This window comes from Hetaerina americana, unplaced genomic scaffold (assembly GCF_022747635.1).
Source record: "Hetaerina americana unplaced genomic scaffold, ioHetAmer1.1.p SCAF_3, whole genome shotgun sequence".
NCBI classification, from domain to species: Eukaryota; Metazoa; Arthropoda; class Insecta; order Odonata; family Calopterygidae; genus Hetaerina; species Hetaerina americana.
This window is the reverse complement of record NW_027286874.1, coordinates 70,936,498-70,958,801: the sequence shown is the minus strand read 5'-3', so window position 1 is coordinate 70,958,801 and position 22,304 is coordinate 70,936,498. Positions and strand designations below refer to the sequence as shown.

General features: G+C 41.9%; 1 protein-coding gene across 1 annotated transcript in view; it reads right to left on the bottom strand.

Moving 5' to 3' along the window:
• Pura (Puratrophin-1-like) overlaps positions 1-22,304 on the bottom strand; it is a 1,144,475-nt gene that overhangs the window by 627,837 nt on the left and 494,334 nt on the right. The window lies entirely within an intron of this gene.

The following is a 22,304-nucleotide window of genomic DNA, read 5'->3' as shown; positions in this document are numbered from 1 at the left end:
TGAAAGATTCATCGTGGTAGATTCGATGAAAACGCCAAAATATCAAGATGGAATCTAATTGCCCCACTTATTCCCGTACACTAGCAAATAAAGATCCTCTTTTTCATTTTGCCATTCTTGAGACTTTGTGCTATTCGCCATTTTTTGAAACCCTTAGGTTAAAAAAAACACACCCTTTCCATTATGAAGCCTAATGAAATGGATCATTTAGCATGAAATATTAGGTTCAGCCTCTAGCATTGATCTTCACCGTTCATTTCAATAATTTACAAGAAATATATAAGTAATATAAAAGTTTAACATCTTTTTAATGCGGTCAGCAAAGTTTACCTAACCGTTATCCAATTCTTATTTCATACAAAACAGTGTTTACTTAAATCGTGAGAAAAATTCAAATTTTTTTTATACATATGCAATTCTGAACGAGAGTTAAGCATAATATGAGGTATCTGTGGAAAGAGTTGCGAAAATTTATTGGATTAGAAGAATAAACTACTGGTTTCAAATACATAAAATTATTACTTTAACTCTTTGCGTACAGTTATTAGTTGTGTTCAACAATTCAGGTAAAAAGTCAACAATAGTAAGGCCGTCGTAATTAAGGAGAATTCATTCACTAATTTTGAAAAAAGCGGATATATTCCGAGCAGGGCACGAAAAAAATTATGTTCACGTTTTGAATAATTCCATGTGGTAAATACAGGAGCGGTGTGGTGCGGTGCTTACATCCGGACAAGCACGCGTTTCCTCGAATGAGGTTTCCTCGCCAGGTTAACGAAGCCTTCCCCAGACTTCTCCGAAGCATTATTTTTAGCCACAATATCGTAAACAGTATATCTGGGGTACGAGAATAATCGAGCTATTTCGATATATAACGCCAAGCGCGGACACTTTCGATAATAGCGGCTCTTCGATTGTACTCCGCAACTTTGCGTAACATCTCGGCCATTTTGAAGTAATGACTGTTTACTAGATGACTATAGCTTTCAAGAATGCCAATCGCGACCTCCAGTGGAACTAAGGTGGGAAATTCAAATTTAAATTTGTCCGGATTTAAGCCTCGCACTCTGTACGAGTACATACACGCAAAAATTACATAAGAATTAGCAGTAATATATTTAATAAATGCATCACTTAGCCCTGCATTTCTAAGGTCCGCGAAACTATCTTTTTATGATCGAACCTGATTTAGGGAGCCGAAATACGGTAAATATAAATTGAATTCAAGTGAACTGCATTCACAACCTTCTCAACTTTCCAATTAAAGATTTAATTTAACGACGAGGGAAAAATAAAACATACCCATTTTAAATTTAAACAATATTGAAGTATAGAAAGTACAAATCTAGCTGATTATACTCTTTATCATTAATTACAAATATGGCCACCGAAATTAAATTTTCATGGAAAAAATAAATGCTGAATGCGTTGTGCAAATTCCCTCGCGAAGGGCATGGGAGATAAGAAAAGGCACTTAAAGAGTAAAAGGGTATCTTCTAACAGTGAGAAAGTAAGCCAATTAATTTCCCTTCGCCGCTGGAAAAAAATGCATAGGCGGATGTAATTTGTTAGGGGAACATTCGATAGAGTTTCACTCTTCTGGGCGGAATGAATCGGCACGCCCTCTCGTTAAATCGATGGTGGGACCCATTTGTAAGATATCGATCCGAGACGGGGAGGAATTACACGCAGTGTCCCGACAAAGAAAGTGATGACGTAATGGTTTTTGTGTGCGTAGAAGCGGCCACCTATCACGTATATATGGAAAACTCTCCTCATACCTGCATTCATTCTGATTAATTGCACAATTCATTTCTCCTTCAGCAGCTCAATACGTGAGACGTAAATTTCTACCAACTTAAGCTTATCAAAACATCAAGAACCGCTGTCACACACACTCCAAGGAACTGATCGTTTCGTACGTGACGGAGCGCTGTCTCACGCAATGCTATCAGCAGAGGGCGAGGCACGCTCTGTAGTATCGAGATTTTCACGTGATTGGGAACTAATGCAATTATAGAAGGGAATAACCTAGAAATTAGGATTCCAAACATTGCACTCGTTCGCGTAGCAAGATTCACAATGCCTCATAATAAAAAAAGATAACAATTTGGTACACATTTTTCATAAGTGACCGTATCTATTTCAACTGAAATATCGTAAAACTTTCGTATTTTGAAATTGATGTTAAATAATAGACATTGGACAATAAAACTATTGTCAATGTAGTTAGTCGCTATTGTGAGTTGAGTTGAGTTATTGTCTGTTCAGCACTTTTAATGCTAATCAGCTAAAAATTGTGCTCAGGGGCAATTTATCTAAGACACAAGTCATTAATTTTCACTAGTGGAAGTTCATGATGATAATAAATGGTGCAGAACTTGTTACTTGCCTAAATTACACAACATGCGAATTTGAACGTTTCAAATAACATTCAACACTGTTTTCAGTTGACTTTTTAACCGACCTCTAATTTTGAGAAACGCACCCCAGAGGTGTGTTAGAAAATATGTTGCAGTGAAGAACTGTTAAATGTCATTAGGCCTTTACGGAATTTGGTACAACTTGTTGACAAAAAATATATTATTAATAATAATATGAACTCTTAAATAACAGATGAACGCTATCAATCTACGCTGTGGCCACGTTATGGGTTTAAAAGAAATCATTCTGTATACATTTTGACTGCAAAATTCCCAGGAACCACGCGGAGCATTTACGATGGGATGAAGTCACGAATCCCTCCCCCCCCCCTCTCCAGCCAACTCATACTCAATTATTCTATACAAGGGCATTAAAAAAAGAAAAGAAATCATCGCTTCACGGCCCGTCACCCGCGATAACGCTCTAGTTACTTGCGACTGACGGCTGCAGAGCGCGTGAGGAACTCGCGGATGACTCAGACTCCCTCTCCGGATACTCGTCGGGGGAAGGGGGGACTCTCTCTCGAGGTGGGCGGGGGACTGTGAGGGGGCGAGGAAGCGGGAGGAGGAGGAGGGGGAAGTTGGGATGGACCAGGCTCTCCTTAAATGGCTTCCGCGCACGTTCCATAACCGATCGCACACACGCGGGACAGGATCCTTCCTTCCGTGAGGGCCGAGGTGAGAGAGAGAGGGAAGGAAAGAGCAGGGGAAGGCCCTGTCCGGCCCCGATCCCGTACACTCAACAATTAGTCCGGCCACGCAATGATTATGTGGGATGAGGGAGGCAGGGTGGAGTACGAGGCGGTGGGTGTCGGGGGGGAGAGCGTTAGCACATAGGTAGGTAGGTGGATGTTCCATCATTTTCCATGGGTGCGTGCTGTGGAGGTTTTGATTGACGGCAGAAAAGAGGGAGAGTGGGCTGTGTGGAAGGGTGCAGCGGGCTGGGGATTGAGCTGCGGGGGTGGATTAAAGACGGAGGGGGGTAGTGGCGTAGTCTGTACGAGAGAGGGAGGATCGAAAGGGAAATTGGGTGCTGGAGTAGGACGGGTGGGTTGATGACCCCCAACAGCGTGCGCCGTCCCCTTAATTTTCGAGAAAAGGGGCGTAGAGGGAATTGATGCACGTATTTATGCGTGTGTGGGGGTGGGAAGACGATGAATAGAAATTCGGATGATGAAGTGTGTGTATGTGTGTGTGTGTATGGGGGGGCTCATGATAGGATTCCGACCTTCCCGTCCCTACTCTACTTACCCCCTTATTCTCCACCACCCCTCTCTGTTACGGAGATCCCTTTTCAATCCCCTTCCGTGAAATGAGCGTGACCATCCAAAAAAAAATTGGTGCTTTCGTGCGGGAAGGGGTAACCACCACCAGTGGACGGAAAGGGGTGGCTGGGGTATCCTCTGCTCATCCCCACCCTCCTCCCACACTTGCAGCATGTGCAGTGCAACGCGGCCAGTACGTGTTGCTCTCAAGAGTGAAATGATCCACTATCCCTTTCCCCGGGGGGGTGGGAGGAGGGTATGTATTTTCCGAATATATTTAAGCACGGAACTCCTCCGATGACACTCGGATTTCAGAGGGCGTCCTTTTTTTCTGCGCGATATCGGTTTCTTGCAACATATTGACTCGTTTAGGTTAAACAATTTAGAAATTTCATCATTCATTCACCTTGCATATTTTTTTAACTCTTATCTGGATTATACACAGACTCATCGTTCAAATTGTCTAAATCATAATAATATCGCGCAACAATAATAATGAACCAGGTTTTTCGCTCCATGAGTAACTTTCTCTTGCGATTAGCGAACTCCTCTCGAACCAATGAAAGAAGAAGCATGGAACGCCATTGCCATCATCCCATATTCTTCATAAGCATCATCTTAACTCTACTTTTGACCAGCCTCACAAACCATCTTGTCTGAATCGTTGATTCGTGTTATATACTTTTGTCATTTTCAAGCAGGAATTTTCAGGCCTTTCCAAATTGAAATACGCAATTCTAATTTAACTAATCATTTTAGAGCTGCCTTTTTCCATGCAGTGGTAATGGAACATTTATACTTCAAAGAAAATGAAATGGGCAAAGCACAAAAGAGTAGAAAGATGATTTATGATAACTTTTATTTAGTTAACATTTGTCAGCGTTATCTATTTTCTTATAGATATGCTGTGATTCATTAAATTATAATTTTTAATTTAGTTAAAATAATAAAACATAAAATTGTATGATATGAACCGAGATAAATGCTGAACGTAACATCATCCCTTAACAGAAATTGTCATAAGACACGTATTTCACCTCGTCCGTTTTTTACGTAGTGACAGATTTTGGGGGACGGACTAGACGGGGGGAGATCAGTACAATGGGTATACTCGAGGGGAAGAGAGAGAGAGTTAGTACGGAAACCGGCCCCGAAAACGACGCCCTCCATCACAAACGACGAACCGAGACTAATTTCGGAACCCATGGAAACCACGTTATGACTGAGGACTCCTTATGTTGGACCAACTCGCGGAAGAGAATTGTTTCCGAGCAGGGCTTTTGATGGATGAGGATTTTTTCGGGCGGAGCTTAAAAGACGGGACGGGGGGAATAAAGAGCGTGTACCAATCAATTACTTTGTCGCGAAAAGGGAAATGGAGTTGATTACCGACTACAGCGGATGCATAGGGGAATGACTGATGGGCTACTTATGTACTCTCGAGTGCTTCGGGTGGGGAAAGATGAAACGGGTAAAAAACTTTGAGAGATTAAAAACGACTGAGAACGACTCTCTGATATGAGAAGCTAAAGACGATGACGTCGCAGTAAAATTTCCGAGGCTCTTATCGCAGACCCGAGCAATGTGACACATAAAATGATTAGTAGCGAGTAATCTTCAGAAAGTAACTGAGCCCGGTTAAATATTTTATTTATTTATTTTGCATTAGTCCAAAATCAGCACTTTGACCTTTACATCGGACTTCGAACATTGATATAACAATTTTACAATTACATAAACCCAAGCCCTAGGTGGAGGAAAAACCGCCTTACCGAGAATCGAACCAGCGACCTTTGGGTTAGCAGACGCGGACGTTAACCCACCGCCACCGCTTCGGGCAAGAAGATAATAAGATAGTCTAAATCTCAGCCCGGAAAATTACAACTGTAATTTTTGCCAGCAGCGACCGGACGCAGTAATTAATGCATCGTTTAATGAGTCATGAAATAAAAAAGTCGACTCGAAAATCATTAGTGGAGTTCGCCGTTCTAATAAGAATATTAAATATTGATCCGGGATCTTGATTAAATTCATTAGCATTCATTGGAAACTGATGATACTGACCGCAATGGCGGTAAGGATTATATTCATGAATATGATTTAATAATCGCATAATGTTTCTCATACAAATAAAACTTGTATGAGAAAATATGTGAACGCACGTTATACCACTACAAAGATCAGATAATAATTACCGATATTTCAATTTGAGTGCCATACTATATTTCAATGCATCGTCATCTTTTTAAGGTGTAGAGAAAACCTTACTCAGGAGCATGATCTCCTTCCAGGAAACATCGCTGAGAGATAACCGGGAGAGAGAAACGGTTATGTTCTAAAGTCTACTGGGAAAGCCGTTCTAAGCTCACCGCTGCTGTCTTAATTTTTTCTCTCTCATTTTTTCGCAGTACACCCTCTCAAGAATCCTTCTCAGACCATTTTTACCATTTTCTTTTCCGTGAAAATAACACGCACCCCTGACTGGAGAGCACGACTCCTGCGAAAGCGTCGGAACTGAAAACTATCGTGTCACAGGGCAGGTCCATATAATAATAGCCCGACTCAAATTCATCCCATTCTTCGGAAGGAGTGACTGCGAAATAAATGACACTGATTTAGGGGGAGGAATAAAGAGAAAGAAAAAACGTCTGGAGGAAGAAATCAATGTGCACGCCAAAAGCCCATGCTGCAGTGCCCGTAAAGGACTGACCTAAGGACAGTAATATGGGAAACACTATTTTCGTACACCTAGCTAGCCTTCGTGGTCGGAGCGAATGAAATATGACAAGGAAAAACCTCAGTATTCAACTCGAAGGTCGGTTTGACTGCTGTGGTTAGAGGCCACCTATCTATGGCGTGTGGGAATCACACAAGAATAATAAAGGAGAGGGGAGTGGGTAGTTCTTTTTCATATGTCTGCGGTTTCCCAAGGAGGTCTCCAGTTGTCAGAAAATCATAAGAATGGATTCGAACGGGCTGTGCCCAGAGGCACGGTTTGATGGAAATCGAAGTCGGCGTACTGACTTGGCATAAAGGAGCGTGAAACACAAAGAACAGGGCGTAGAGCTCACGACTACTGACTGGAGGTTTCGGGTTTGATTACGAGTACGGGTAACGCTAATGAGCAACCTCAGATTCTTCCCAGCAGCTTTAACAAAACTGCATACGACACAGGAAACGGAACTGGTCTTTTTACCCTGATGGCGAATCGCCGCTATTACCGATGGCCTTATTATTATTATTATGAAGTGAGATGTAGTTTACCAATCAAACCCACCTTCGGGTTAATAATTTCGATGAAGTGGTATAGTGACTAAGCATTCGCAATGCTGTTGACAGCCATCCCAATGGCAACGCTCCTAAATTGTCCAACGAGCACCATCAAATCTAATTCAAACAATGGTGAATCATAGGATACGCAAATGGATTAATTAAGTTCATAATAACGTATTTTCATTCTTACTACAAAATAACATTTAGATTAAGAAACTTAACAGGGACGGTGCCATCACAAGCTTCTCAATAGAAAATAGATGTCACTTTGAATATAATGAGAGGCGTTTGAGAGTGACTTTAGCTCTCTTCTCATCCCATACACTAAGTCTACAGGATTATGCGTTGGCTCGTTAGAGGACGTTAGAGAACGAGGAATTCGCTCCAGTCAGTTTATAGGCCTTTTTCCATCTAAGCAGGTTTAATAATCCTATCTAGGGAGCCAGTGTGGTGTGCGTGGGAGAGAAAGAAAGAGAGGAGCTGGAATTGGCTTTATTGGTCTGGGACAATGAGTCCTATAGACCATGGAAAAGTATACAAATTGAGAGAGAGGGAGATACGGGAAGAGTGACGAAGGGAAACGGGAAGGATGCCTGAAGGACAAAGAAATTAGCGCATTCTGGTGTGAATGAGGAGATAGATAACTGGAAGTAAAAGATCATGAAGACGTAGTGGAATGCTGAAGAGTTGGATAGAAACGGGAAGTGCATAAAAATATGCTGGTATATCGGAAACCGATATATGTAGGATGTAACGATAAAGCGGCCAATAAATACTTTAAATACGATTTGTATTGTCACTGAGAAGCTATCTTTGGAAACATTTGCTAAATGTTGGTCAAAAAAACTCAGCATATTTTAAAATTTTCTCTGGGATCTTCATTTTTCGCCTAAAGTTGATGGTTTGATAATTGTGCCTACCCTTCAGCGTTTAGTCATCCCAAATCTCTACCATATTTATCAAACAAATATAACAACTAATGAGGGAACTTCAGTGTGAGATAGTTAGCTGTTGATTTTCTTATGATGATAGCAAAGTTGGACTGTTTACCTAGGTTCGCGATACACGAGTACCATAGATTATTGCCCTCAATACTTTTACTGAGGTGACGTGGTGTCGGAAATTACCTAGGCTTTTGCCCAAGGTACCTGTAGTGGGGGAGTAGGAAGTATGGCTATCTTGGAAATGAAATCCTTACCTGAAATAACACAAGGAGTCCAAACCCGGATCGGAATAACAAAATTTTAGGGCAAATTGCAAGTCTTTTGTATATTTCTTTTCTAATATTGTCATTTTCCCCAAATTAAAGCCTGCGACTGAACGATTTGGTCGCAATATATACGACAGCTAGAGATTTAAAACATTTTCATGTTAAAATATAAAGACTCCAGTTATTGTTATGTAGGGCTGTTTATGTCAAAAACTCAGCTTCAAAAATATAGCCATGTATGTATCAGGTAAATTATACCGGATATTCCGGTATTTAGGTATATTCATCCCATTAATAAAGCTGACTTAGGGTCTGACGCAAGATAACCTTGACTTGAATAAGCATTTAATTTCTATTGCTTTACGTATTAAGAAAATACTTAAGGTTTCAATAGCTGTATTTAAGTCAAAACGATAATTTAGTTTTGCCAAGTTTCATGACAGTAAGACGAAACTTTATTTAAGCCATTTATTTCAATAGAAATTGATAAAGAAGGTTTATTGTGTTGCATGTAATAAATTTAATCATATTTCACAATAAATGTTCCTTGTATCCAGAGTTTAGGAAAAGAACCTCTTTCGAGCAATAGCACGCATCGAAAAAAGTGTCTTTACCAAGAAAATGGATGAATCTAAAAGGTGACATATTTAATTAACACGGAAGAGTAAAAATTCCTAAAATCATGTTGAAAATTTCTCATTATTATGGGCGACCCTCCATATGCATGATAGGGTGATTCGCAAATTCATATTTCTGACGAGTTTTTAGAAGAATGAGAAATGGGTTGAGATGAATGAACTATTAACATGTACTGTCGAGAACGAGGAAGAGAGGGAGGGGAAGGGGGTAGTGGAAGGGAAGATGTCCCAAGTAAAGAAAAATAATCGCTTGGAAGAGCGATGAGAGCGGCGCAACTCATCCGTCATTCTGGAAAGATTTTCGCCTCGACACCCATACTCCTCCGCCCTTCGCCCTCGCCGGCGACCTCCTGTACCCCCCTTGGGCACCACGGCTCGGAATATGCCAAAGTGCGGGAAGGGAACAGTTGCTCCAATCGTTCAAAAATATAACCGCCGCGAAAAACTCGCTCCAACGCACTGTTTCTCTTCATGCGACCAAGATCGCAAAGTTTTCTTTGTTCATTTTTAATGATTTATATTTATTATTAGTATTTTGCGACTGAACTAGTTCAATACACAATTCCATTATTTTTCATCTAAATAATACATTTTAAAAGATAGCTTTGATTAAAATATCCTTCTATTGTGCTAATAGTGTGTTTTTATAATTAATTCTTTATTTCAGTGCCATGAAGTTAATGTAAGAAGCCTGTCTTTTTTCTTACCTATAATTATTCATTTATCGTCATTTTTAGTTATTTCTGAGCCATATACCTTCAATTTTACGTCAGAAATTTTTATGTAAAAATTAGTTTATGATGTCATGTCGTAAAATAAATGACAGACTGGAGATTTGCTGATACAAACATTAATCAACGACACCAGGTTTAAAGAAGGCAAGAATAGTTGGGAACGCTAAACAGCCCCTGCATTCTCCAAGTTTGTGGTTCAGTACTGGAGGTATACCGGAAACTCGGTTCCGAATACCTTTTCAGTTACTAATTAGTTAATTTCCTATTATACAATTTTATAAGTATGTTTTTCAGTTAGTTAATACAAGACTTCACAATGAAAGAATCGAATATATACGCTAGTCCAGATTTCCTAGTAGGAATAAGAATATATATAATGGGAAATCGCGATCGAAATGGTACTCGAAGTTGGAATTCGACCAATGCAGTACGTGCGCTTGCGCTGCACGTAGCCATCGGTAGCATGTGCAATCAGTTTTAAAGGATTGAAATAGCAGATCGTTGTTGAGGTCATCAAAAGATTCCATCGGGTCATATTTACTTATTTATGCTTCGATGAAAGTGTTTGGATGAAAACATTCATCCGTCGACGCCGTTAGTCTTTAAATCCAATCCTATTGGATTATCTGACCATCGGTCGAAAATTACTGCAACTACAGCACAACCGGGAATCACACCTCGCCCACTTATTGCTTCGGCGTTGAAAGATTTTTCGATGGAATCGTCGGCCGATTAAATCCGTTAGGTTTGAATGGAAACTATTAAATCATCAATCTGGCACAGTAGTGGTAAAAATTTCTCACTTCTGGTATTTTCGTGTATGAGTTGCAGTGCTTTCTGCTGATTTATATGCGTTTATTGGCAGATGTTGATATAACCATTACCCACGTCTTTTACTCCTTTCAGATGAAAAAATAGACATGGAGTCGCAAAAAAATATGTACTGGGATCATTTTCACCCCACGCATGTTTTTCCAAGTGCGTCCGGCTCTAAATGGTGAAATGAGTGGGCGCCTTGTTGAGTCCCAGGGCCCCCGCACGGGCGGGAATCGCTTTTTTAGATAAGCGGAAAAGGTTATAATCCTACGCTGCAGGGGAAAAAAATGAACTCGCGAGATGAATGGGCCGCGAGTAGAAGGGGAGGCACATGTCTCGGGGAGTTTATTCACCTTTCAGGACGCCAATTGAACAGCGGGGCAATTTCATTCGACTTCCTTAGAACTCGTTACCACTACTATAAATTGGATAAACCAGTAGGAAATAAAACTTTTGCCCTTGTGACTGTTTAACGGCTTTTGTGTTCGCTCCAACTCAATTAATGACCACTCTTACGACCCAGAAAAGTTTTATTCTAGTGCCGTAGTAAAGCAGGATTTCAAGTAATTACTTCACTTAAAAATTTCAATGGTTCGAATGGTTTTTTTTATGTGAATAATTGGATTCTTGGTCCTCGGGGACCAGGCAGTGTAGCATTTACTTTGCTAGTCTTTCACTTCGAGAACCCAGTTTCGTGACCTGGATGTAGCATGGTTTTTTTAGTTACATCCATGTCTTATGTTTCCTCGAACAGCCCTAATCCCCCGTTTGTTGGATGGGAGGTTGAATTACGGTTGTCCGTCGATTTTTTACAACAAAAGAAAGCCAACTTCGGATTTGTCCTTCATTTCTTTCAACACCCCTCCATCTGCACCTAACATAAATCAAATAGATCCTACGCGGACTCGATAAGATTTAGACCAGGCTCCTACCTGTAGAAATTGAAGAGTATCTGATCAAGGTCGAAGATAGACCAAACAGTGGTCTCACGCTATCCCAGTCGTGTAAATGACCTCGGCCGTCAGGCCCTACTATATGCAGTTGTAGTGAAAAGGATTTATATGAGGATATATTAATCCCATACAATTCCGGAGGACTCAGAAAAATACACAGTACAGTAGTATCTCCTTTAAAGAGCTTGAGTTCACATAATGAATCATCCAGTTAATAACTGTATTATATAGAAGTCATTCACCATTGATAAGATTCCACAAAAGTGTGAGGATATCTTTGGAATCTAAAGATGACCACAACACTGCTAGACGAGCTATTAGGATGCACCATTTTTATAACTCTCGGAATTTTTTTACCATCCAGCCTCACATGATGCTCATTCCTTTATTGACTTCTAAAATTAATTTTACTGATAAAGACGGATAAAGTAATTAGAGTCGTATGATCATTTTGTATTTATATCTTAATTCCTCCCGTCACCCCATATTTGATTAAGCCAAGACCTGCCCATGTGTGGCACACACGTATGGATATGAATATGTTTCCAGAATGGCCACTCACACATATGTAAAAACGATAAAACTGGAGAAAGAGTAGGTCAGAGGAAGAATTGTAATTTCCTCGTCTATATCAGTATCGTTCGAACAAACTGTGGAAAGTACATTATTTTTTTGATTCTTTGTGTAGGTGCCACAGAATGACGTCGAGGATTATCAAATACACCCAAACATCTAGTTCAACTCTCTACACCGCCATTAGTGGAAGCATACTGCTTTTTAAGTGAATGGAAGCGCAAATCCTATCCAGAACGGGTTGGAACCGCACAGCTGACCGTTCGTTATTCCGACAGCTCTGCGATAGCGAAGTGAGGGAGAGCATGGGATGGAAGAAATACGCTAGGAGGCAGAAGGGAAGCATTAGAGGCTGTTAGACGTCCGGAGACCGGGAGATGCGCGGCCGGCTGCTCACCGGCTTTGACGGTTGCCAGGGTGGGCGGCTGACGGGTTGGAAGGGCTCTCGGTGGCGGACGACGATAGCGAGAGTAAAGCCCGTCCGTTAGCTAGCGGGGGCGGATTTGTGAGGGAGGAATGGGTGGGAGGGAGATGAGGGGGGAAGGAAAGGGGTTTAAGGAATAGGGCGTGGACAGCTGCGCGGAGGGAGAGAGAAAGAGAGTGAAAGTGGGCGGAAATGGCTCCGGGAAGAGAGGGGGGTATGGGGAAAGAATGGGAATGGAGCGGAGATGAAGGGGTGTGGGTTTTTAAGGAGATAAACAGCGCAGGATGAGAGGAGCCACGGTCGAGGTTGCCACGGACGACGGGTGGAAAGAAAAGGCATGGAAAGAGAAAGGGACAAGCGGATTAACGACTCCATCGGTGAAATATTGAGACCGTGGAGTCGACTATCGCGACTCATGCGTCGTCATAAAATGCAACAGAGCATTGTATTGAGGACGTCCGTAGATACTGAAAACATAAATATAGTGAAAAGGCAAGGGATATTTTTGACAGAGATGAATATATGAGCGATAGATTTAAATGTCTAGTTCACGGATGGTAATAAATGTATGAATACAGCGTAACCTATCTCTAAATAATTGACAATCATTTATAGAAATTTGTTAACACTTTTTGGTACAAACAGAGAGTTATAATATGAAATAAAATTTGCAATTGCATGTGAGTAAACAATTTAAAATGAATATTTATTCTGAAGATTTAACGAATAAAATGTTTGTTTGTGAGTCAGCTCTCAGAACTCAGCTCAGTTTTTTTACTGAGATTATAGGACAGAAACGTGTTCATACGTTTAAAATGCTACGATGAAAATATTATCATTATTTCTGTGACGAATCAGTACTTCCAACTTGACAAACGTGTCATTGTCCTAACATTACATGTACCTATTCTAACTAATTCGGTCCTTTTCCTTGTCTTCTGTGCCACTGCCTTTCTACATTTCTTAAATATTTGACGAATAAGTACTTCCAACTTGACAAACGTGCAATCCATGAAATTAAATGGGAATGCAGTTGGAAAATAAATGGGGGCGATACGAAACGCGCGCTATTTCCCGCAGTTAACACGGACGCGAGCTAAGAACCATCACGAACCTTACACACCGAAAATGACTCGGATAGATATACCTACCTCCCGCGACCGGAGCCATAAATCTTTGCTGCAAGACTCGGAAAAAAATCCGACCACGCCGCATTCGCGACTTGGGAGGAGGAAAGGGAAGGAAAGAGGTGCTTCGATGTAACAAATATATATGTACCCACTCGGGTTGGATTAAAAAAAAAAGTGCATTTAAAACAACCGCGCTCACGCGTTTTCTGCACGAGGGCACGCAACCTCAACCGCCGCTTTTACGCTCTCTCACGCGCTCTGGTTCCGTCCTTCGTGACGACCGTCGGGACACGGCGCCGGGGGAACCGAAAGTGCTCTCTCTCTCTCGGGAGATGAGGCGGGTGAACGGGGGGCGAGAGGAGGGCAGCTGGAACCTGGATGAGGCGGAGACAAGTGAGAGCCGGAGAGAGAGAGAGGGAGTGCGAGCCGAAGAGGCAGGGAAATTAATGGCCATAGGAAGTACGGTGCCATGTCGTGCTTAATCAGGCGGAAACGGTTCAATATGAGGACCGAAACGGGAACGCAATGGCGAGGTCCGGGAAGGGAGCGAGGACGTTGGCGGGCGTGGAGTCGACGGAAGAGACCCCGAGAGTCCAGAGGGAGTGAGAGTTGGGTTGAGCGGGGGTGGGGGGGTGGGTGGGTGGAAGGCTCCCTCTGAGGACTGACACGGGGGAGGCTGGAACGAGAGGCGCCCGAATTTCGGAGAGTTATGACCGTGGTTAAAAGGATTGGGGAACGTATGATTTCGTATGAAGGGAATGAGCAAGAGAGAATAAATGGTTGATAATCGGAAGGAGAGGGAAGAGGGCGGGCGTTCGAGACCTAAGGGATGAGTACGTGCGTAATTTATGCGGAAAAATACGGATGATGAATGGACCGTAACAATTGTTATGAAGTTTACTTTGAATAGAAAGACTGTGTGGGACCCTTTGGTAACACTAGTGATGACGGAGAAAAAATACATAGGTAAAAAAAATGAGTCGCGAAGATGTGCAGTTATATTATCATTTTGTTCCCCAAAGAACTTTGTTATGTTCCTTTTAATGAGGCATCAATTTATCATAGGTGGTCGTCATGACTACACCAAAGAAGATGAAAATGAGGAAGATAACCGAGCCACGGAAAAGGAAAAACAGTGGGACGTTGTTGCTAGAAAATACTATGGTGATTCTAGGAAGAACGAAAGAAGGCGCCGGCGTGTGCGAGCCAAAATGAAAATGAGGAAAGGCATAGGGAAACACATCTGTACCTCCACAGTCTCTTCAGTGTCTAATTGGAGACTTCAAATATCATAAAAAAGGCACCATTTTAAAGGGAAAAGATAAAATAAAATGAAAGATAAGCGTGAACCGTAAGGAAGAAAAAATAATGTCTAGTTTTCCCAAACTACAACTTTCAAATTATCGTAGCCAGGGAAACACACTCGGAATAAAGACAAGAGTGTTTGGTGGATAGAAGGCGAGGGTGTTCGAAAAACGAGAATGACCCCTGGGACGAGGGGAACTTTGGATTTCAAAATGTTGACGAAGTAGACAGAATCCTGTGAAAAGGCATGGGAGCAAAAAGGGGAGTATGCTTAGAATGGATGCATGACATGGGAGTGGGGAACCCTTGGTCAAGGGCTGGGTGCCGAGCGATAGCCTTTCTTTGGAGATCAATAGAGTGGGTTTTATGTGGAGTGCGTTAGGAGCCGAGGGAGAGAGGAGATAATGGACGTGGGAGGAGGGAAAGAGACGGAAGAGATTAGTCCCACGAACAGGCGACAGGAAGGTCGGTTAGTTAGCATCGTCTGAGAGCGCCTATCTGATGCTTTCGGGAAGACCGGACAGCTCTGGTGATGTCGAGAGAGTCGTGGCATAGGGTAACATCGATAATCAATTACGAATTTTCAGGAGTTCATGAAATATATTTAGAAGATTGAAAATTTGTCGATATGGTCTTTCATTGGGTTTGATTTTGAAGGGAATGCTAAATGAAGAGTTTAATGCAAGTCACCGCCGGTATAGTCACCGGTTGCAGACTACTATAACTCCTTTGGTTTGGAGATAAAAATGACTTTAAGTTTAGGAATGGGGAGACCAGAAGAATGTTTGGCGCAAGAAATTTATGACAGAGTTGGTGCAAATTAAAGGTGCAAAACTACTGATCCTATTCGTGTTATTCAAGAGATGAAGAAATACTATTATCAGGAATCAGAAATATTAGATGATTCAAAGATTAAGAATATTCCGATAGATGACTAAGTTCCCCTTATGATCACTTTTAGGACATTACAAAACGTCCGTATGAAAGTAATCCACGTACTTTATTTGGGAAAATATACAGGAGATGAATACATAACACTGCTCTTAAAGTGAAACAAAACCAATTCCTAAGTTCTTGCGGGAAGAGGGAGGAAGAATGAGTACGAAACTTTGAGTCGAGCGAATCTTTCAACTTATCCCATAATCTCCCTCCTCCGAGGTGGTTTCCAACACTCTTATCTGCACAAAAAATTCATGACTCGCCACAAGGCTCCCGAATCCAATTAAATTATACATTAAGTCAACCACTCTCCGACCTGCATTCCTCGCAAGCAAGCGCGTGCGTCTACGTCCCTCTTTCTCATCGTTACGATACCGTCACCTCTCGGAGGCACCGGTTCCCAAGGAATGACGCTCTGTCGTCGCTGTAACCTTCGCACGCCGACCCTTAGAGCACCGGTATCGCGTGGGCCAAGCCCGAAAAAAAGAAATCTACCGCGGACGCACCAACGTTCGAAAACACCACGCATCTTGGACACTTTTTCACGGCACGCTGACACCCTTTACCCCGCCCTCTTCCACATCGGAAAGGGTTTTGCGGGGGTAGCGTCACAAAAGGCGTTCCCCGTCCGGCGCACGGATTTAAAATTCAAATCCAGCGGACGAACTGCGAAGGGCAAAGGATGGGATGGGGACAAGGGATGGAGAGAGGAGACGGGTCGGATCGGGGGTAGGAAGGGGGAATCCGGGGGAGTGAGGAATGGAGGAAGAAATGGGCGAGAAGAGAGACGCTTCGGCGGGGGCGTCGGGATACTGTGTCGAACTAAGGGAGAAAGGGCCGAGAGAATGGATGGATGAAGGCGAGGGTGGGACGAAGGGTTTGGCGCAGCGCCGAGGACGCCACGTTGGGCTTGGTTTGAGCCTCTCGGGTGTACCTTTCGAGAGCAGGAGTGAGGAGGTGGGAGACCGCCGAGGAAAGGACTTGATTTTGATCACCCGGAAAGATTTCACGTTCTACGACTCGCTCCGGCACCAGCCCACGCGCCGACAATAAATTCGTCCCCGTTAGAGGAAGACGTGGCACGGAGTTGGGAGGGTTGTGAGTGGGAGAATCGAATGAGAGGGTACTTTTATCCTAATCATTTTAAAGCCGGGTCTCTCTCTCTCCCCCTGCCTACCTCCGCGTGAGGAACGGGAGATGGAAGCCGACATCGGGGGGGATAGGGTTGGGAAGGGGGTATCGTGGGGGAGCAAAGAGGAACAAAGACAAAGGGATTGACTTGGTGCGAATTCACGCTGCGCCGTGAGGGCAAACCGAATCACTTGCCGAGGATTCCTCTTTAAGGAGACGGGAACAGATTGGTGCTCGCGGCAATGTGGGATTCGGGTAGAATTTATGGAGAGAAGAATTGCCTTTCGTCTATTTCGGAATACAATGTACTCAGAAAATCGAATATACTTAGTGGCTCAGCAAGGGATTTTCAGCCTAGTCAACTCCTAGGAAAGCAAATAACAGAGTTAACGACCGTTTTTCGCCGATGAATGACTTTCCGAAGCCTTCCCTCCCCGGTGGAAAGTGTGGGGGGCATGGAACGCAGACGTGCTTTGATTGAGATAATAGAATAAAATATATTTATGAACTTTAAACTTCCCTTTCGTATAGTGAAGAATTTTACCACCACGGAACAATTGGTTTTGAATTACATTTAGAAGTCTGTAAAACAGTTTAGAGTATCATATAAATTAATCGGTCCTGAAAATTATTGGTAACACTTACGAGTACGTATTTTAATTGCGAAAAATATTGAACGCAGTCGATTAAGAACTTTTGAACATTATTAAATTATTTATTGAATGTTCGCTCGTGTAAGAATGCGTTTTACGCAAAAAAATTAATTCGATTGAGGAAAAAAAAAATATCTGATACATTAATGCTATCGACCATTACACACCCTCGCTGGATTTGGGGTTGTTGGTAATGAGTTATTCAACCATTTTCAATAAATATGGATCATCTGTGATAAAAAATTTCTTTAATGCCATAATCTAGTGTGACTGACAGTCATACTATGCGATGTTCTACAAAATAAAAAGGTTAGGTATTTATGAGGCATGCGAGCTTTCACAGATACGTACATATTGAAATGGTTTCCGCGTGTTCGTCTCTCCGGTTTTAAAAACAACTCGCATAAATTTACTCCCAAAGAGTCTGATTTGATAATTCCTGAGCAAGTTTAATGTTTGTACGCGGCTTCAGGAGCGATTAACTTGTCAAGTCTTGCAACTTGGATCAAGTCAGACGTTGAAGATGTTTTCGAGACAAAAGCGGTCGCGTCAGTCATTTGGTGGAGCTTTTGGGGGATGATAAGCAGGCCTTTGGAGGCGGAGTATGGTGAGGAGAAATTAATGCGTGGAGGCCAAATGGGAAGAGACGAAAAGGCGGAGAGGGGGAAAGGAAAAGGATTTACTCGAGGTGACAGAATCAAAATGGGGAGCGAGTTGGGGAGAAGTGAGAGGGAAGAGGAAGTTGGATGATTGCGACTACGGCTAGCAAAGGCTGGAGGCGCAAACCACAGAAGGAGGTAGCGTAGTGGAGGAGGAAGTGAACCGGAAGGCGATCAAAGTGGGGAAGAGAATTGAAGATTGGAACAGATGAGGATGAAGGAAATGAAAGAGAAGAAGAGCGGTAGGTATTGGGAAGTAGAGGTATGGCAAACGAGTGGACTATTGGCATGAAGAATACTGCGTACTAGGGAAATAATGGAGCATTTCAATGGCGATGGTAATAATGAAAATTCATGATTAAAATGAGTGGGTAAAATTTATTTTTAAATTATATAAATTATTAAAATTGATCTCTGAATTACCATTTCCCTGCTGGTATTGTATGGTGCTCATTAAAGATTGACATGGACATTAAAGGTAATTGTGCTGGTACACCGAGATCCTGAATAATTCTCTGTTTCATCCAAATACCTCAGATAAAAATATCCGTGAATGTCAAGTGAGAAAATTGTCCCAGATTAATTGTTTAATTACTTTTAATTAAACTAATTACTGTTTTATCTCACTGTTGTGATAAGCTTTTAAGGGTATTAGAATAGATACCGATTAAAAGAAATTCCATGACGATTTGAAGTAAATTTATAGGATTTTTCTTAATGACATTCTAAGAGCGATTACACTCACCGTCCACCAGGAAAAAAGGTTTAAATAAACCGTTAACTATGTTAATCGAAAAATTTTTATACATACTGAGAAATGTTTGCAATGAATACTCGAGTGAAACGAATATGTGCGCACAGAAAACGGCGTATTAAATCATCAGAGAACTACGATTTCGACCCAAGACTCAACAAACACCCTCCCCCGAGCTCAGATCGCCAACACTTCATCCACGTTTCCCGAGATGAATCATCTCTCAAGTTACGGAAAGCCTCCTCCGTCTACGATCAACTTCCTCTTTGAATCAGGTGCCGGGAGAGAGATAAAAGGAGAGCGAAGACTGGGGCGGCACGAGAGAAATCGGAGCGAGAATCGACCGCGACGGACCCGACGACGACGCTCCATCGGACGGGTGAGAGGAGGAGGAAACGGGGAATGGAAGGGAGATTTGAACGGGAGACAAGCGGGAATGACGGGCGCAGAGAAAAAAAAGATCCGAGTGGCAAGGAAGGACGCGAGGGCGGAGAATGAGGGAAGAGAAGAGAAAGTGAAAGAAAGAGACACGAGGAGTAAAAAACAAGAGATAAACGAAATGGGGCGAGCGACGGGATGGCATCTGGCGTGGAAATAGTAGGAGAGTGGGGCAAATGAGGATGGCCGACGAGTTGGCAGGGAAGTAGTGAGGGAGATGTGTCGGGGAGATAAGGTGCGAAGGAGCACGAGAGAAAGATGGGAATGCTGAGGGTACGAAGAAGGAGAGAGAGAAACCGATCGATTGATTGGCTATTTAAGCTCCGCCACTCCCTCCTCAATATTACTTCACCTCACGTAAAGGGAGGAGACGGGAGAATGGCATACGGACAGGAAGTTGGGGCACTTGATTCGACGCGAGGCAAAAGATGATCTGAAATCTTTATTGGAATACGAATCCGTACAAAGATAGGGGTTTTAACGAGTGATTTTTTCCGCGATACTGTCCTTATTTGAATGCTATGGAAACACGAACGAAATTCGAAATACTATATATTACTCAGTTTCTGCAAAATAAAAAAAAATCAATGGCAGGGAAACGTATTAGGAATTTAAACTAATAACCAAGTATCATGCAATGGCGCTGTAGAGGAAAACAATATTCTGTTTTGAGTAAAGAAAAATTAAGTATATACATTAAAATGTGAAGTAGATCTGATGTATTTTTTATTCATTTAATCAAGACATTTGTCACTCAACTGCATTTGTACCCTGTAAAACTGTACGCAATGTTTATATAGTAAAATCAGTAAAGCTCATTTTATTCATTATCCTTGTCATTGTTAGCGTCCGAACAAGTAGATGCGTTGTTTACATAGGAGAATATTTTTCAATTTTCACACGACAAATCATATATGATTTATTTTAGCCATCAAATCAAAGTTACAACTATCCCCTTAGCTTTAAACTAAGCTATTTTCAATGCACGAGAGTGGCATTATATACACGTCAGTATATACAATATTTTTTGTGATTTAACTGCAAGCGTGTTTCCGACCATAATTCAAATATGATTTACTTTGCTAAATATGTTGGAAACAAAATAAACTACTTAAATAAACTTTGCTCGTCATTATTTATTTGAGAATTTGAATTTACTTCGTCTAGAAAATTATCGTAATCTCTGCTGTTGCACGACTGTAACTATGGCTTCATCTGCATCATGTTACCCTGTTCATCCTGTTGTCTAATTACAGGAATAAATCGTTGCAATATATATTAGTGGAAAGCATAATGCGAGCCACTCTATTCTTCTCAGAGTGGAATCTGCATGAGGCGAGTAATAGAAATTTTAAAATATAATAAACACTAACATCTTCTAAAAACCCCTATAATTGGTCCATTGGAGTTTGTTATTTAGTTCTGTTCTCACAGCAAGCCAGTAGGCAATAAAAAAAGTATTCTTGGCATAGGCTACCCGCACGACAGGGCTGTTCGGTGTGCTGTCTATTCATTAAGGGGAAATATTTACAAAAATATTGCGTTAGCGACATTTGTACGTGCTTATTCAATTCTGGGAAACATGGATTGCCGGTAAGGGCCGTTGCCTTCACCTTTTTACCCTCAAATATTAAAGCACTGAAAAAGTCTAAAAATGAGCGTCAAAGATCGTCCTGAACAGAAGGAAAAACGATAATACTTGGGAACCAAAAACCAAGGTTTGGCTGGTTAGTTCTCACAGTATTCAGTACTTCACTCAATTCTTATTTTCCTTGACTTGACTTGGACCATACCTAGTCTTCAGACCTGTGCCAGATACATCTTTGAATTCGCATTGATCATCTAAGGGAATTATTTCATTGCCTGAGTCAAACCGATCATATTTGTTTCAGTTAACCGGCTCTTATTTTACGGAACGGATGACTGTAAATACACTTTTTAGTCAATTACTTACTCTTAGTGCATAGCTGCATGTACGCATTTGACTTTATTGCATCGTAAATTACAATTATGTTCGCGGTGGTAATCAATAAATATAATCCTAGGATAAACAGTATTAATCAATTATTAATTTGATTATCATCTTTTTGGACTAAGTTTTGTCTACATAAGACTTTCCGGAGGTAAGTATAAGAATTTAAAATTTATTTTGAAGAAATAAATTTGATTAAAACAGAAGATAACTTCAAAAACAAATTTTATAATAATGCATGGTCTCTAAATTCTCCCAACATTTAGAGTTTCTGTACGCTATTAAGGATACGAATACGAGGAAGTTCTTTCACGTTTAAATCGCAGAGCTCCTATAATAATTCTTTGGATTTTGGGTGACCGAATCCATTTACACCAAAGCAATCCATATAAATAAAATCCATTTGAGATTGAACCCCCTTTCGGTCCTCTTGCATTTGGAATAAATGGAACGCCACACCAGACAAGGAATACCAGGTTAAGAGAGTCTAGAGCCACGATTTCGAGCAAAACTTTTTCGTGCAACTCCACGTCTTCGGGTGAGGGGAACAGAGGGTACAGGTTTGGACGCCCCGAAACGAGAACGTGTTGAAAACGGTGCTGGCGCAGCAAAGCGATACAGAAGAAAAAAAAATGAAAGTAAAAGTTACAGGATGATAGGGGTGGAGGGATTGGGGAGGGAGCATGGGGGAGGGCTGGAGGAGAGGAGCCACTGAAGAGATCGAGCCACTGGAGTGGAGAGAGGGTTGGGGGATGGAGGAAGAGAGGGAAGATGGAAGTTATGGGGAGTTTGCATAGTTACCCCGAGGGGTGCTACGGAAGATTGAACGATGGGGGAGAGAGGTGAGGGCAATGGAAAGGGGAGGGGGTGTGGGGTGGGAATGGATGGTTGGAAAGAGGGAGAGAGCGAGGGGATGCGTGGGCGGGGCGCAAAATGGGGGATCGCAGGAAGCAATAAGCAAAATTGAATGGAGTGAGGTGAAGGGGAGACATATTGGGGAGAGGGGAAGTAGAA